The sequence below is a fragment of the Choloepus didactylus genome, chromosome 9 (genome assembly GCF_015220235.1).
Source record: "Choloepus didactylus isolate mChoDid1 chromosome 9, mChoDid1.pri, whole genome shotgun sequence".
In the NCBI taxonomy this organism is placed as follows: Eukaryota; Metazoa; Chordata; class Mammalia; order Pilosa; family Megalonychidae; genus Choloepus; species Choloepus didactylus.
The window spans coordinates 77,312,444-77,331,121 of record NC_051315.1 but is presented as its reverse complement, the minus strand read 5'-3'; the positions used below and the strand labels follow the sequence as shown (position 1 = coordinate 77,331,121).

General features: G+C 34.5%; 1 pseudogene; it reads left to right on the top strand.

Annotated features, from left to right (window-relative positions):
* Window positions 1-16,662: 16,662 nt before the first annotated feature.
* LOC119544946 lies at window positions 16,663-17,131 on the top strand (annotated as a pseudogene).
* Window positions 17,132-18,678: the final 1,547 nt, after the last annotated feature.

Below are 18,678 nucleotides of genomic sequence, written 5' to 3'. Positions count from 1 at the left end.
CTCAGTTTCATCTTCTGGAAAATGGAAATCTACCTCACAGGTTTGTTGTAAGAATTAAATGAAGTTTTGCAAACAACATTTAGCATAATACCGGGCACACTATGAGCACTCAATCAATATTGGCTCATAATTTTTAATACTAACTGGTTGTGTAGTTCATTATACACTAAACTAACCAGTTATCTTAGTCAATGTGGTCAAACCGATATGAGTATATAGTCAGAGTCAAAGTTACAGAGAAAGCCCAGTATGCAACTTTGGCAGAGGTAAGTGTAGATGTGAATCCACTTTTGATTACAAGAACCTCACTTCAGATTTCTTATTTTGTTTGCTATGCTTAAATTGAGAAACATCTTTATTACCAATATTTCCTGATAACTTTCTTACAAGCAAAAACAAATAATTATTTTTCTCTTTTTTCAGAGAAACTAACAACAAAAGCCAAAGGAGGTAAGTTATCCAAGAAAATAATTGGAGGAAGCTATTTAGTGAACACAAAACCTTAATAGGTATTTGGTGATGTTCAAGTTTATGTTCTCAGGAAAACTGAAGATTTCATCAAGAAAAAAATGTGTTGACCACAGTTCTAAATGATATTAATAACAATTGTTCTAACCAAAAACTAAGTTGTCACATTATTTGTAGTAATTTTAATAGGAATTTCAAAATGCAGTCTCAACACAAACCTTCATGTTTTATCCTAGTTTTAACTTATATTTGCCAAATAGGAAAGATCTGACAGGTAAGTATAATTTACTTTTCATCATGGAAAAAATTTTAAATACACTAAAAAATAGAGAAAAGAGTACAATGAACCACCATTTACACATTATCCCTCCTTAACAACCACCAACTCAAACACACTACATTATCACTTAGATTAAATTAACTGTAATTCCTTACTATAACCAAATGTCTAAACAAGGTTTAAATTTCCCCAATTGTCATATAGTTTGAATTCAAAAAGGCTCATATATATTAATATTTTAATTGGTTGTTACATCTCATCTCTTTTCATCCATAACCAGCTCCTCTTGTTTCTCTTCCTCTCTCCCTCCCTCTCTCTCTCTCCACCCCCCCACCCCTACTCCACATCTCTCCATCTCTCCATCTCTCATTTCCTTGAACATTTTTGTTGAAGAAACCAGGCCCTTCATCCTATAAATTTTCCCCCACATTGGATTTCCCTGATTGCATTTCATTCACCATCAATTTACTTTTGTTTAAGACACTAGAAATTACCTTTATCACATTAGTCTCAAACATCAATATTAAAAAACATAAAACTTATATTTCACTCAGATACGTGAAGAAATTTCAATTTCTATGTATTTCTAAACGTATTTTAGAACTGTATTCTTTAAGCCTCATTTGCCTGAGAGTAAAAAAATAAGGTTGCATTCCACCAATATTTAAACTACAATAACTTGAAGCCCCCACAATCTAAATGTAAGAATTTATCCATCATTACAATGTCTCCAGGTGTTTTTTAGAGTCCCTGAAGATGCCTTTCCACCCTTGCACTTAAAAACATCAACCAGTCAGGTTTGTTTGTTCCAGCCTCTTCTTAAACACATGCCCCCAAGCCACTGTTCCCTGTTTTCCTCAGCAGAGAGGGACTGCTGACCTTCCTCCAGGAACTGCTGCTCCCATCATGCTCTCTGAATGACTGTAAGGGTGGGATGGTAAGAGGAGGTACTGCTCTCCTCTTTGCTGCTCAGTTCCCAGCATGCACAGCACTTCAAAGGCCAGACTGTAACTTAAACAAGATTTTACTGACTCTTCTACCATAAAGGAAGCCAGACACATAAAGAATAAATTAAATTGTCACTAGACACGCTTGATCTTAGAGCTCACAGACCAAGTTATGACTTCATATTTCTTTAAAAGCACTCCTTCTACCTTTTAGTCTACTTCCAATAGACTTCTGACCCCTATCTCACACCATACATAAAAATTAACTTGACATGGTGTATTTATTAGTCAGGGTACTCTAGAGAAACAGAGCCAACAGGTGACATACATATTATGTAAACATTACAAGATATTTGTAAGAATTGTCTCGAGTGACTATGGGGATTGGCAAGTCTAAATTCCATAAGGCAGGCTGCAATCTGGAAACTTTGATGAAGGTTTTCAATGAATTCCCCAGGAAAAGCTGGCTGACTAAAGTAGAAATGGAAATTATCTTTTCTGAATGCTGAAATCATCACTTCTCCTTTTAAGGCCTTCAACTGATTGGATGAGACGTCACTCATTTTTGAAGGCAATTTCCTCAGTTGATTGTAGATGTACTTAGCCAGAGATGCAATCAACTTATGATGCTTTAAATCCATGAAATATCCTCAGGCCAGTGCTTGCTTGACCAAACAACTAGACCATAACCTGGCTAAGTTGGCACAAGAACTTAACCATCACACATGAATTATAGTACTAAATGTAGAAGTTAAAACTATAAATATTTTAAAAGAAAACATAGAAAAATATCTTTGCAAACTTGCAGTAGGCAAAGATTTCTGAGAGAGGAAACAAAAAGCACAAACCATTTGAGAAAAAAGGATAAAATGAACTTTATCAAAATTAAAATTTTCTATGCTTCAGACAACACTGTTAAGAAAATTAAAAGGCCAAGCACAAGCTGGGAGAAACTAGGTGTAATAAAGACATCTGACAAAGGAATCTATCCAAAATATAAAGAACTCCCATAACTCAATAATAAAAACTAAACCCATCCAATTTTTTAAATTGGCAAAACCTTAACAGGCATTTTACAAAAGAAGATATATGGGTGGCCAATAATCACATGAAAAGCTGCTCAGTATCATCAGTCATCAGGGAAATGTAAATTTAACCACAGTGAGATACTAGTTCACATCTTCAAGAGGGTGAAAATTAAAAAGATTTAAAAGGCCAACATTGGTTTTTGCAAATACTATGGGCAGAGGCATCAGTAGGCCTGCACACATTGAGAAGTGCAAGTCCTAATATGGTCTCTTAAAGCATGATGTCATGCCTGCTTGATCTTCCCAGAGACTTCTACCTCAGTCTCTCTTCACCTGTGAGCCATGTTGATAGTCTTTCAAGTAACAAGAAAATACCTAAATCTGCGCATATTTAGAAATGCAGTGGTTTATTAAAGAATATATGTCTATCCAGCAATGCAGTGTCTGAATCCAAATTTAAGAATTTACCCCTGACACAAGCTATCTGTTCTACCCCTAGAGTAATGAAACCTCTAATGTTTACTTACTGGGTACAAAACAATCCACCTAGAATATGAAAACTGCTTGGGGAAGACTATGGCATAAAAATCTCAGCTGTGTATAAGGGACAGTTTGTCACCAACTGCTAGGGAAACACCATAATCTTTGGTCTTCTCTAGTTGATTTCATACTCACTTTTCTGTTTATGTCTGATTTAATGTATTAGCCAGTAAAGTGGCTGTTGGTCTTCAATGTATTAGCAACAATATGGTTTCAGCAAGGCAATATAAATACTTTGTCTAAGCTATTTACATAAGCAGCTTAGTGGGATAATATATTCTGTTTTCTCATATTGTGTAATAGTTATTTTACAGCAAATTTATAAAGAACTGCAGCTACTCTAGCCAGGACCAATTCTAGCCTATCTTTCAGACTGAATAAAAATAATACCCATATTTCCACACAAAAAAAGTTAAAACCAAACAAAGAAAGAAACTATTTTCTCAAGGAAGCAACAAGTCTAAAGGGATATGACATTGACAAAAATGTACTTTGAGCAATTTATACTGTCATCAGAACTCTTAGCTTTTTAGATGTATACATATATACATATACATATACGTTTACCTACATACATATACATATACGTTTACCTATACTCTAGTTACTTCAAGTTTCCTCCAAGCAGTGGTTGGGTACTTCTTTTACGTTTGTTTATCAGAAGGGGCACAGGAGAGCTGTCCAGAAATAAATTTCACCTGAAAGGTGAATTTAAGTATTCATACCCATCATTATTTGCAGCTAACAAGAAGCAGTGTTTTGATTTGGTTTGTTTTGATTTTGGTTTAGTTTCTTTTCTTCTTTCAGCTTCACCCCATCAATATTTGGCAGAAAAAAAATTGGAAACAATGAAGACCACATTTTTAGTTAGTGTACCCTGTGACAGAAAAATAAATAAATGAGAGTCCCTTGAAGAACACTTGGTTCTCTGCTGAGGAGTTTTCTATTTAATGGAAACTTCATTTTTGGTTTTAACTTCAAAACTTTATATCAGCTGAAAAAACACAGAAATAAAAGGAAAAAATATTTTGTTGTATTTGTTTTGGCTTTTTTCTCCTTATTAAACAATGGTCACTCTCAGTATATCAAGGGGGTAGGGGACAATATTTTCTCATTTTAAGTATTGCCTCTGGGAAACAGCCTGATATACTGGAAAGAAATGGGGCTTTAAAATGAAAAGTAAGTTCTAACCCTGAGTTTTCCCTTAGATAATTACATGCCCCTGTCATATTCCATCACTTTTCTGGGCTTCAGGTTTCTCATTTGTTAAATGGGGATAATTACATCTGATAAGGTTTCTGTGATAGGGAGACTCAACTAAATATTTGTTGTGCCTCAAACTAACTAGTTCTCTGATCATGAAATGTTTATTTATAGTCTTCCTAAAATTTTATTTTTATCTATATATTAAAATTTTTTAAACCTCCAACTTTAACAAGTCTAAATTATTATGAAGATGATCAATATTTTATCATATTTAGGATTCCACTGCATGCTTATCCAGATGGCTACCTAGCTGACCCAAAATCATTCATCCTAACTGTGAATTAAACAATATTTTTATTAGAAAGTTTCAAATATCTTAGAATGAAAACCTAGGCTATACAATTCTAGAGATAAGAACCCTAAAATAAGAACTAAAACTCTTCTCAAAGAACTCATTGAGCTCAGGAAGAAACAAGAAGGCCCAAGTTTATACTTTAAATTATTTTTTTACTGTGAAATAATTATTTAAACTAAACACTGAAAAGTTAAAACAGCTCAACTTCCCGGAATGATTTGTGCAGGCTAGATTGCAAGGACATAGTTTGTTGAGCCAAAAATAATTACATTCTAGGAACACTCTATATAGCAAAGTTTACTGAGCAAAACGCTAAATGCAATCGAAGGTAAGGAAACAGTTTTTTAAAGTATCAGTTTTTTACAAAATCTGACAAAACTCTTTTCCCACAGAACTCATGTTGTATATTTACATGTAGTAATGGTTATCCACTCTAAACAAATTCTTACACTTTAGCCCTGTGCCACTAAGTTCTTCCTTCTAGTTTGCAGTATTCCCTAAGGTCTAGCTCACAGTGCTCTCCCTGTTTCCATAACTACTGTAATATTGATTCTGATATACACAAACCTCAGATCAACAACTCAAGCTGACATATTTTTCCCTGGACCCTATCCTAATTTCCCCAGATAAAGATATAGCTCTCTTCACATTCCAATCACATTTTTAAAAATTATCTGCTTCCATTAACAATTTAGCCAACAATTTAAACACATTCAGTGATTTTCAACCTGGAAGAAGGGATAAAAAGAAAGAATGGCTAGGATACCCCATTCTACCCACAAATATATACTCAGGAGGAGGATGTCAGAAGGTTTGAAAGGTTATAGTCAATATAATATTTGAAGAAGAATTTGAAAAAGAATATCCACACTAAATTTTTTAAGTTTTTAAAAGGTATATCCAATATTAAAATGTATTAATATATTTTAAGAGATAGGGGACCAAATATTAGTATTATAAAAGAGAAAATCAATCTTTACACAGATCTTCTTGGTACACAGAATTTATAGTATAAGAGTTATCACTTTCCAGCATAGAATATGCTCAGTCTATTTTAAAACAAGCCTAAATGTATATTCCATTGAATAGACACAATGTACATTCAACAGTATTAATGTTATAGCATGGAGAACAAACCTAAGCAAATGGTTTTTAATCAGATCAATCTATTTACTTTGGAAGGTCTGCCTTTAAAAAAAAAAGTTATCACAAGATATGTAAAAACTCTGAGACTTGGTAGGAAACACATTCAAATTTTGGATCCAGCAAGAGGAAGTAAAACTATGGTGAAAAGGATATTAGGAGGAGGTGCCCAGGGCCCACATGAGGTGAGGAGGATGAGGAGGGTAATGCTTATCTTATTTTGATTGACATTAGTAGCCAGACACTGTGCTAAGCACTTTATATGCATTATCTCATTTAATCAATGTTATGCAGTAGGTATTATTACATCCATTTACAGATGAGAAAACTGAGTTTCAGAGATAAAGTGTCTTTCCCAAAGTCACCAGCTAGCAGGAAGTAGAAATAGGACACAAACCCACGCCTGTCTAACCCCATTTAACCATGGTAGCACACTACCTTAGATTGAATGATCTCTCCTGGGCCCCTGGGTGTTACTAGGTGGGAAGATTAAAGTTATTATAACTTGGGAAACAGGAATCATTGAAGGTATTGAGACAGTCTTTAAAACATCCCTTTCTAGATGCTTGCTTAGGTACAGTCACCATGTTTTAAGAGGAAGACATGATGCAGAAAATGGGTTAACTGCAGCATATTGTGGAAGCTGGACACAATGATAAGAGGAACTGCTACCATGTATTTTGAGAAATGATTAAGAAATCTGTGATGATTAGCTCGAGAAGAAACACCTATAGACATATGCTAGCTGTCTTTGAATATCTGATAGACTGTCACATGAGACTAGCATTAAACTTATCCTAATGTAGTCATGGAGGGGAAGTCTAGGAAAAGTGGAAAGATGTTAGAGGAAGAGATTTTCTGGATCAATAAAAAACAACTCCACAACTCCATAAACGTAACACAGGATTTCATAACACAGTTTTGTGCCTTAACCTCTTTGGTTTAAGAAGGAAGTTTAGTAAAACCTATGAACCCTTCTCAGAATAATGCTTTGAAGTGCATAAAATAAAATACCAAAAAAAATGTAAAAACCGTTAACAAAAAAATTATATAACTTTTTAAAAAACATATATCCTATATTATGAACTGTATCGATATTGACTTTATCATCTCTGAAAGGTAGGTGAGACAGTTTGCCCAGATTTTCTTAATGCCATAATAATTCCAAAAGTCTAGTTTCCAGGTTTCAATATCCATTGTGAACAAGCCACTTCCACCTAGTTTAGTTTATTATTTCAATTAGTTTATTTTTAATATACACACATTGATTCAAATTTTTCTATGCTTAACTACATACCCCAAGTGCATTATTTATTCCTTAGGAGCAAGTTGAAAGCATATAGAGAACTACTGCTGACTACAGCCACAACATGTAGAATGCTTGGTTAGCCTTTGACTGGCGAAGAGTGTCAGTTAAGTGTTTAATATCTGAAAGGATTTATGTATAAAAAACAATACTTAAAAGTGCTTGTGTTTTAGCTTATTTATTAAGATTGAAAATCTTTAACCTAAATTTTTCTTAATCCAGTGTCAACACAAAAATTTTTATATCTATTTAAAATAAGAATGTCAAGTTTTACTTCATCTTTAAATAATTTAATACAGCCAGTCTTCTCTATCACTTCAAACTCCTGATAAAGCAGACTTAAATACCTAACTAGAAAATTACTTTTAATATTTAAGCAACTTTTGTAAATCTAATGAATCAAACATAAATATACATCAATTTCTCTTAAATATATAAATAAAATTCTCTTACACATCAATTTCTCTTAAATATACAAATAAAATTCTCTTACACATTCCAAATTAAATTCCTAATAAGGCCAACATAGTTGTGTTTCTAATCTGTCATGCCCTTTCAAATGTATATATTTTCATCAATATATATTCTATTATCATGATATTTAAAAATTTAAATACCAAAATATCAGCATTATAGGATGACTTTACTTTAGCATATACATTTATTATCCTTTTTCTAAGTTTCAGTGTCCAAACTTATCTAACCAAGGTAAGCATGATCATTATCTCAGACTGGCTAAGTCTGTCATGACCATTTTCACAACATTTGTCTAATCTGAACTAATGAGATTATAAATAAGCTTTTTACTGATATTTGGATTCTGAATTTTTAGTTGTCCTTCATCCATTATTTTATTTTTCAACTTCCAGCCACTATTCTACAATTACTTTATTGACAAAAGAGTTCTATCTGCTAAAGCATGTGGTTTGCAAAACTCAGCTTGTTAGCACGCAGGTTTGGGAGGTCACCCATGAGGATTCTTTGACACTACCCATCTCAGTCCTAGCAGCTGAATATGTACACATTTGGTTAACTAAATCCTGAACCATCAAGCAAGCTAAGCTCCATCCAGTAAATGGGACAAGACACAGAGGTGACCAAGACTCAACTTACCTTTCCCAAAGATTCTTATCATAAGTCAAACTTGCATTCATTTTCAATTCTCAGTTTAAAATAGAAATAATAAAAATACAGAGATGAATATCTCATCATCATCCAGGGTGACAGGAGAGGTTTGATCAAGGGGGAGAGAAAAATAAGCTGATATATAAGACATATGGGTATGGGAAGCCAATCACATAGGGATTTGTACACCAGTGTGAGGAGTTGGGCTTGGAGTGGAACCAACAAGGAATTTAGAGAAAGGGGGAAAGTGGTCTGATGGGAAGTTTTAAAAGATCACGTTTCTTTTTATTGCTCTGGACAAAGTCAGCTAGGGGGTGTGCATTTGCCTTTTGTTTATTCTGGTTTCTAAGGAGTATGATTTCTTTCAAGCAAGTAGAGAAGATAAGAAAATATGGATATTTAATTACATAATTTATTAATTAAAGTAATTCACACCAAAGCCAATGAGAAAGTAAAAGGTATCAGAAGTTCCCTAGAGTATTTCAGCTTTAATTCCAGCTGGTCAGACTCCAGCTTTGCTTTTGGCTACTTTTCCTCTTACGGCTAAAACAAAAATCCTTCTTGTTCTTTTTGTTTTATCCATTGGCCTCTTTTTTTCCTCAATATCTCCTAATTTTATTGGTTCTACTCCTATTTCATTGAACTAATTTTAATTAATTTCTTTTTTCCACCTATACTATATACATATAATTTGATTAGTACTTACCAATATGACCATGTCAAGCTGTTATCCCCAGTTTTGTCCAAGGAATTTCAGAACAAATACCAAGCCTCTTTTAACTGTTTACTGACAGCCAAACTGCAATATTTAAATTAATTATTGCTTTGAAATTATTAAAATGATCACAGATTCAAAAAAACTACATTTTACTGATCTGCTTAAATATTACCAACATTGGAGTTTATTTCTAGTAAAGAACATGTGAAAATATACATAATACTCTTTTTTTAAAAACTATGAACACCTTATATGCTAGCCAATGAATTAGGCACTGGATATGCAGGCTGAATTATAGATCCCTTGTTTGACTCTGCAATCTAGACACATAAGCACACAAAATTAAAACACAGTATGTTAAGTAATAGTCATTCATTCAGCCATTCAATAAACATTCATCATGCCCATTCTCTGTTTCAGGCCTTGGGCTAGGAATACAAGAAGATGACAGAATAACTGACATCAAAAAGGCTACATGCTCTCCAAGCACCTGGGACTGTGTTGTACCCTGAGCTCTCTTAAGGACTCCAGTAAACAAATCAAGACCCACCTTAAATGGGTGAGGTTACACCTCTATGGAAATAATCTAATCAAAAGGTCTCACCCACAGGTGGGTGGGTCCAATCTCCAGCAAATAACCTAATCGAAAGATCCCACCCATAATAAGTCTGCACCCACAAGACTGGATTAAAAGAAATGGCTTTTCTTGGGGATATAATAGATTCAAAGCAGCACATACGGGTTCCCCAAGTAGATTGCTGGAGTGGTAGTGACAGGGGCCACTCCTTCCATGCTTGGTTTCCTAACCCATGACTTCCAGCTATAGGGGACGGATGCAGCATCATATAACTGCTATAATGATATAGGTTCAATGCATACTCCACCATCTGGAGGATATCACTCTAACCCCTCAAGGTGTTGTCCCTCAGCAGGTACCACCTCATCTGAGAATTTAACAGCCTTAATGGATACAGAGTTTCTGTTTGGCGTGATGGAATCATTTTGGTAATAGATGGTGGTGATGGTAACGCAACATTGTGAATGTGACTGACACCACTGAATTCTATACTTGAAAGTGGATAATATGGGATATGTTATGTTGTATATGCTATCACAATAAAAAATTTTTAAATAATAAAGAAAAAAGGCTGCATGCAGGCTGAGGAGAGATCAGTAAACTAAGAATTAGAATGTAGTGTGAAGTGTGTAAATTATTCATTCACTCATTCATTCAACAAACGTTTATTGACAAATAGTTTGTTCCAAACAATGTGGCAGATGTTTGTGACATAAAACTATAATACATGATCCTTTCTCTTACAAGGAACCTACCGTCTCTAGCACATCATGATGTGGCAAATTTGTGCAAAAGCACAGAGGCAGGGGAAAGCAAGGCACATTTCAGATTAGATTAGAATACAGCACATCTATAAAGAAACAGCAAAAATGAGGCTAGACAGGTAGGTAGAGACCAGATTTTGAAGGGACTTGTTATAATAAAAAATTGAATACATTGATGTTCTCCAAACTCCATAAATGTTTCTTGCAACTTTTTCTCACCACACTACACAAATATTGTTTAATTCATAATTTGTGTAGATATTGTAAAGCATCAGGAAATGGATTTTAGTTTCCCCCTGAAAGCAGAGCCTAAAACCAGGAGTTGTGTGTGGGTAGTTTATTTAAGAAATGATTCCAAGAAGAAGATGAAAGGGACCAGATAGAGTGAAGCAGGAAAGGCAGAAAGCCAAATTAAGGGTGTATTACCCAGTTGGCCATCACTGTTGGCAGCTGGGGAGCAGTCTCAGCTGCACGTTTTCTGAAGAGCATGGAGAAGGCCTCACAGAACCTTCCATGCAGGGATGGGGAGGGAGAAGCCTTCCTCCAGCAGCTCCCATCCCCCGCTGTTGCTGGGTCCTTAACTCCCCCACTGTTCTGGGCCGGGTACACCTGTGCCAAGCAGGCTCCATTGGCACCCCATGCCACAGCCTCAAGAAAGAAAGGAGCAGAAGAAAAGGAAGTGCACTAGAGATAAAACACTGTCAGGGCAAAGTGAGTTGTGGAATCCTGTATGGGACTAACTATTCCCCAAGCTGAGGCTGGCATCAGACCTGAGACTGAGAAGGGTATGAGGAGGGCATGAGAGGTATCTGATGTACCTGTTATTTTACAACCATATACTTGAAATGCCCCCCCAGAAATGTCATAGATTATATATTTACCACCACCACCACCACCCCAACTCTGAAAATAGTATTTGTCTCCAGGGTTAATCTATTCAGATAAATACTTTAGAAAGATTTCCTGAGTAGTAGTGTGGAGGGTGGAAAAGTCCAATGACCAGGAAAAGGAAAGGATTAGGGCTTACATTAAGGCACTGGCAGAAATAAAAAAGGGGGTAAAGATCACAAAGCTTCCTTAGGAGATAAAACTGATGAGCTGGGGAACAATTCACATACGAGGAAGAGGCATAACGTAGAACAGTGTTTCTCAGACGTCTTTTACTGAAACCCACATTAAGAAATCCATTTCACACCAGAGGGATCCTACACACACACACACACACACACACACACACACACACACACACAATACAAAAGTTTTGCAAAGCAAAACAACAGATACCTTTACTATGTACACTACTCCCTAATATTTTTATATTCTGTTGTTTCTTTTTTAAAATAGTGTCTGCATAAATTGATTATATTACTACAGTTTTTAAAATACTGATTTAGGGTAACTCCTGGCTTTCTAGATTGGCAACAAAGAAAATCTGATGAATAGATCATCAAGGTGAGGAATAGAGAAGAAGGAAGGAGGAGAAAGTTTTTAGGGGAAGAGTTCAGCATTGGGTATGTTAGGGACTTTTACATATAATATTTCATTTAATCTTTATAGCAACCCTAAAAAGAAGTTGTTATTCCAATTTTAAATATGAAGAAATTAAGGCTCATAAAAATTAAGGTACTTTTCAAAACTTGAATAGGTCGATAATGTAGAGATTTTAAAATTCAATTTTTTATTCCACTACCAAAATTAAATATTTTTCAAGTCTCAACTTTAAGTAACTAATACAAACTTTGTTTTATATTTGAAAAGCTAAAAATATAGATAAATAATATTAAATTTTGGCTGTCTCCATAGTCTATTAGTAGTAGTGCTTTGTTAATTCAGTTTTGTAAAATAAATTATTTTCTGTTCTTTATGTAACAGTCACTCTTCATATAGAAAACATTAAATTATGATTCTGTTTATTCTGTGGATAAGGTGGGAATAAGGAACCTGACCTATCTTCTTCTCTGCATTATCCATTTTTATAGAAATTTAAACTGGAAGAGACTGTAGAGATCATCTCATGGAGACATCAACTCCTTGACCTTTACAGAGGAGAAAATTGATTTAGTCTATTAATTGGCAGAACTGGGTTGGAGAAAACCATAGCAAATCATGTGTTCTGCCATTTAAAGTTGAAATTATTCCCCTCTCAGCTCCATTCTGCAAACCTTCTAATTGCTCTTTCTAGAAAAAATATCTCTCAAGTGTCCAGATCACAAAATAGAACACAAGGAAAGATGAAAGCACAAGGAGGAGGAAAGGGTGGGGTTATTAATCCTCCTTCTTCCTCCAGTGGGTTCAAAGCTCTTTTTTTTAAATCCTACTTCAGTGCACACACTGAATCATCTACGAGTGGAGCCCACACTGCTTTATCTCCAGGTCTTACAGACAAAGAAAATTATTTCTCTCTTTCCCTCCTCTTGGTTGACAGCCAGTACCCAAGAGATCGCCTTTCCATTTCACTTTTCTTTTTCTCTTTTACTTTTCCCACTCTATGAAACCACCTTATATGTAACTACTACTTGCTTGTGTTTATTACAGCTCTGATTCCCTGGGAATTCCTTGGAGCTCTCCCTGCCCTCTGATTCTGTACATCATGGAAGGATAGAAAGTTATAGAGAGGTCATACATGGAGGGATTTGTCTACACCTTAAGGAACTGTTTCATATACTTCAAATCTCAAAATATGGGCAAATCTTTTCCAATCTGTGCATTAAATAGAGTTAAATTCTTTGGGGCATAAAATTGCCCTGATCACCCAAATGTCCTAGGTGTTCGCAAAAGTTTGTATATGCAGGCTGTGTTAAAATAGAAGGATATTGTAACCACTTATTTCAACTGGCTCATGGCCAGCTAATCATAACTTTTCTTCTCAAAGCCAGAGTAATTCTCTAATATCATAATAGAATTATATTAAGTTAAAAAGGCATCACCACAAGGTAATCTTAAATAAACAACCATTTTAACTATTGTTAAATAGTTAATTGATCCGAATGGCTACTTCTGATAACATGCACCTATTTTTTGTCAATTATCTTTTAATTTTATTTAAAATAAAATAAAAATCTATGTAAATTTTTGGATTCACATGTGATACATATGTATGTGTATTTGTGAAGAAGAGAGAAGTACTAACTGACAAACATGGAAACTAAAACTTAGCATTTTATTTTTGAGACTCTAAGTCAAGTAAATATAGAAAAATCAGGAACTTTTAAAGATTTAAATGCAATATCAATACATTCTCTGGATTATATGTTTTAAATTATACAGAATAAACTAATTCTGGGAAAGATAATAAAACTACTCCATATAGTATCATATGGTTTTCTAGGAAACAAGAACAATATTTTTCACCTAAATATACTTTGCAAAAACTTTTTACTTTTCAGAAAGAAAAATAAGTAAAAGAAATCATAGCAAAATATGATTAATTAGTACAAGAAGCTCATAGTCACATGAATTTATGTGAAGGATTCTGTTGGTGCTTGGTTTCTGGTCTTTTTTAATAATAGACAAAAGCAATCACCTCTCCCCCTGTTGGTTTTGACCTCTCTAGTTTATACATTCCCTCTGTGAGGCTCAGCTCTGGTTCACGTGTAAAGTCAGCAGAAATCTGAAACTCTTTGCTGGCCAACACTACAGCTAATAGAGCTGTGCATCACTCAATACAGCATACACAGAATGTAATTATCCCTCTATTATTTAATCTACCTTTATGTTTTCCCCTTTGTATGAAATATTTCAAACATTTAGTAATAAATTTATGCCTAACAACCAGATTTAACAAATGTTAAATTTTTAACTGTTCCAGAAACTTCTGAAAAGAAATGAAAAACATCTACAGAAATTTTACATCCTTTTATATACCATCTTTTTACCTCTATTCCTCCCCCTCTACCTACTTTCAACCCAGAGATAACCCACATCTTGATAGACTGTACATCCTTCCTATAAGTTTTTATTCCTTTTACCACATATGTATAAAGCCATCAAAATTATATGTATCTTATATTTTTTAATTTCATTTAAATATATATTTGCAGCTTAAGTTGAAACCTTATGTTTTTGCAATTTACCAACGTTGATACAGGCAGACCTAGCAATTCATTTTAACTGCTTGTAAAAACTGATTGTAATTCTATCAAATAAGTATACCATATTTACTTAATCAATTTTTTATCAACAAACATTTAGGTGATTTCCCATTTTCTCCTAACCGTGCTTGTAAATTTCTCCTCACCTACCATGTAATAATTTCTGTAGAGCATTATTTTCGTTTTCCTGAGCCACTATCTCCAATACCACACAATGGCTTTGCTCAAACAACAGAAATTTACTGGCTCATGGTTTCAGACTCGCTAGCTAGAAAGCTAGCTTCCTCTCAGGTCAGTAGTGTTCTGGTGGTCAGGCAATCAGTCACAAAGCGATGTCCTCTCCTTTCTCTTCCGGTTCTACTGACTTCCGGTTCCTCCCGTGGCTTTCTCTGATCCTTGCCTCAGGTTTCTTTGCTTTATAAGGCCTACCTCCAATCATGCAGATTAAGGCTCACCCTGCTTCTGCTAGGCCACATCTTAACCAAAAATAACACCACCTCAGGGTCCTATTTATCATTTCACAACCACAGGAATGTGGATTAAGATTAAGAAAATATCTAAATTGGATACACATTTAAATTTACCACAAATATTGACATAGAAGTAGAATTTCTGGAATATACATTACACTCATACTTCACTTTGCTTGGTATTGCCTAGCTGTTTAGGTATTTTATATCATCACCCACAGAGTATGAGTAAATTAGGTAATTTACATTATCAACCACAAAGTATGAGAGTGTGTTTCCCCACATCGCATAAAGCTGAGTATTGTCAGAGGTTTCAGTATCAACCAATGAGGGCTGTGAAATGCTATTCTATTTTCAAACACATGAGCATTTCCCCAAAACTACTGAGATTAAAGATCTTTTCATGTTTGCCACTCCAGTTTTTTTTTTTTTTTTTTTTTAGAACATTTGTTCATATTATTTGTCCACTTTTCAATTGGGCAACTAGTTTTAGTCTTACCCATTGTGAGAAGACTTTTTAATTATCATATGATATTAATTTTTGTGTTCATATATGTTGCCAATTGCTTCTCAGATTATTACTTTATATTAATTTTCTTCATGGTATCTTACAGAACAGAGCTTTCAATTTTAATGGGGTCAAGGTTATCAATGTTTTCCTTAAATTGGTCTTCAATTCTACAGTAATTTAAGGTTGCTCTGAATTAATAGGAATGCCAATGATTTTTGTGTGTTGATTCTGTATCCAGCAACCTAGTGAATTTTTATTAGTTCAAATGTTTATATAGCATCAGAGATTTTAAATAGAGATTGCTACATCACCTGCAATTAGTGACAATCTAGTTTCCCCCTTTCTGATTCTTATTCCTCTTATTATTTTCATTGTGTTGTTCACAAACCCGTGTAAAATTCTTGTCTGACTCTCAAATTTAATGAAAATTTTGTAATATTTCACCATGAAATATATTTGCTACCGGCGTTTGATAGATATGCTTTACCAGAGTGGGCAAGTTCCTTTCTACTTCCAGGTTATAAATTTCATCATGGATGGGAGCTGCACTTATTGCATAGGTTTTCTGCATCTATTGAGCTGAACATAAAATTTTCTCCTTTAATCTGTTCATGTAGTGAGATGTTAAGATTTTTTTAATTTTTTAATGTTAATCATCCTTGAAATCCTGGAATATGCTCTACTTTATCTTGATGTATTTTAATACATTGCTGAATATCAATAGCTAATATTTAACTTAGTATTTTCACATTTATGTTCTTAAATAATATTGGACTAGAATCTTCTTTTATTCATGGATCTTTTCCAGTTTTTGTGTCATAAGAATAATAAAAAGAAAAGGAATGGCTAACTTTAATTGTGTACTTTGTGTCAGACTCTACTCACAGCATCTTTTTTTTGTCACTTAATCCTCACAGTTCTATGAAGTAATTGCTCTCTGTTCAATATCTGTATTTGGCAAATGAGATTTCTAAGCATTTACCTAGGAGTAAAGAGCTGGTAAGTAGCTGAAATGCAAGTAGAATACTTTTCTTCCTTTTCTGTTCTCTTGAAAAATTTAAATGCTAGCAGTTTATTCCTTGATAATTTTGATGAAAACATGTCTATAAAACTAACTGGGGCTTTTCACAAAGATGGAGCCAAAAGTGAAGAAAGAAGCACCTGCCCCTCCCAAAACCAAAGCCAAAGCAAAGGCTTTGAAAGCCAAGAAGGCAATACTGAAAGGTGTCCACAGCCACAAATACAAGAAGATCCACACTTCACCCAAATTCCAGTGGCCTAATACACTGTGTCTCAGAAGACAGCCCAAATATCCTCGGAGGAGTGCCCCTAGGAGAAACAAGCTTGAACTATGCCATTATTAAGTTCCCCCTGACCACTGAGTCAGCCATGAAGAAGATTGAAGACAACAACACACTTGTGTTCATTGTGGATGTCAAGGCCAATGAGCACCAGATCAAACAGGCTGTGAAGAAGCTCTATGACATTGATGTGGCAAAGGTCAACACCCTGATCAGGCCTGATAGAGAGAAGAAAGCATATGCTCAACTGACTCCTGACTATGATGCTTTGGATGTTGCCAACAAAATTGGGATCATCTAAACTGAGTCCAGCTGGCAAATTCTAAATATAAGTTTCTTGACCATTGGGAAAAAAAAAAAAAAAAAAAAAAATCTGACTGGCACTCTGCTTTTATTTAGTAGATTTTTTACTACTGGCTGATTCCATTTCCTTAATAGTTATAACTATATTCAGTTTCCTATTTCTTCTAGAACCAATCTTGGTATGGTACATTTCTCTATAAAATTGTTCATTTAAACTAATTTTATGTTAAATTATTATAAATGAATTATTTACTGTTAATTAAAGTTCAGAGAATTCTATGATTTTTATATTTTCTAGTGAATTAGTAGTTACCTTGCATTTTTTATTGCTAGTATTCTATATTTGTTCTCTCTTTAGTTTTTCTTGATTAACGTTGCTAGAGATTTGTGTATTTTTGAATCTTTACAAAGAATAAACTTTATACCATGCTGATTCTTTCTACTGTGTCTTGATTTTCTAGATTCATTTATTTTTATTATCATTGTTACTCATTTCTACTTTCTTAAGATTTACTATTTTTCTAACTTCTTGTCTTAAATATTTTTTCATTTTTTTCCTCATATAAGCATAAAAGGTTAAAAACTTCCCCCCTAAGATTAATTTTTGCTGTATTCTATCACTTTTGTATTTATTACTTTTCAAGTCTAAGTAGTTTATAGTTTTCAATTTGCTTTCTTTGAGCTCTGAAATAATTGAAAATTTTTTTTTATTTTCTTATTTTATTATATTATTGTCAGAGAACATGGTCTGTGAGTTATGAATTGTTTGAGACTTTCTTTGTGGACAAACACATGAACAGTATTTAAAGATATTACACAGATGGACTTCTGGTGCCATCCAAGATGGAGTAAGCCTGCTAGAGCCTATCTTCCTCTCTAATTAGAACTAAAAAGTCTGGCCAAATTACAAAAAGCATCTATCTGAGGACTCTGAAAAGAAAATAATAAGATTATAGAGGAGAAGTCAAAACTCAAAAAACGACCAGTACAGCAATCATGAGTTTCCAGGGATTTGTTCCCTCCTTTATCTCCCTCCTTTATTTCCCTCCTTTCTGGCTTGGACTCAAGAATGGGCATAATCAGAGAACACTGCAGCAAGCAAAGACAGCAGAAGAAGCCTGGTTTTCTAGCCAGAGGACTGGAAACAAAATGGCCTATGTGAGCCAGAAAGTGGAGGGGGAGGGGAATCCCTATATATTTTTTTCTCTCCTTTGTTTCCTGCCTCTGTTCAAGGCCAGCCCTAGTCAAGAACAGCTCTGCTGTGTAGGCAACAGAGGAGCAGTCACCTAAAACCCAAGAAAAACCCATCTCCCTGGAAAATGAGCCTCTTTTAGCACAATGTGGAACCAAGCACCATTATTTTCATTTTCTCTCTTTTCTCTCACTACTTCTCCCAAGCATGGTCCCAATAACACAGAACCATGCAATGGTGTGGAAGGCAACAGCTTCGAGAGAAGCCTAGCTTTCTGGTGAGGGGAATTGGGGAAAGTGCCTGGGAGCCAGAAAGTGTGAGAGAAAATCCTAAAAGGACAGAATTGGAGAAGA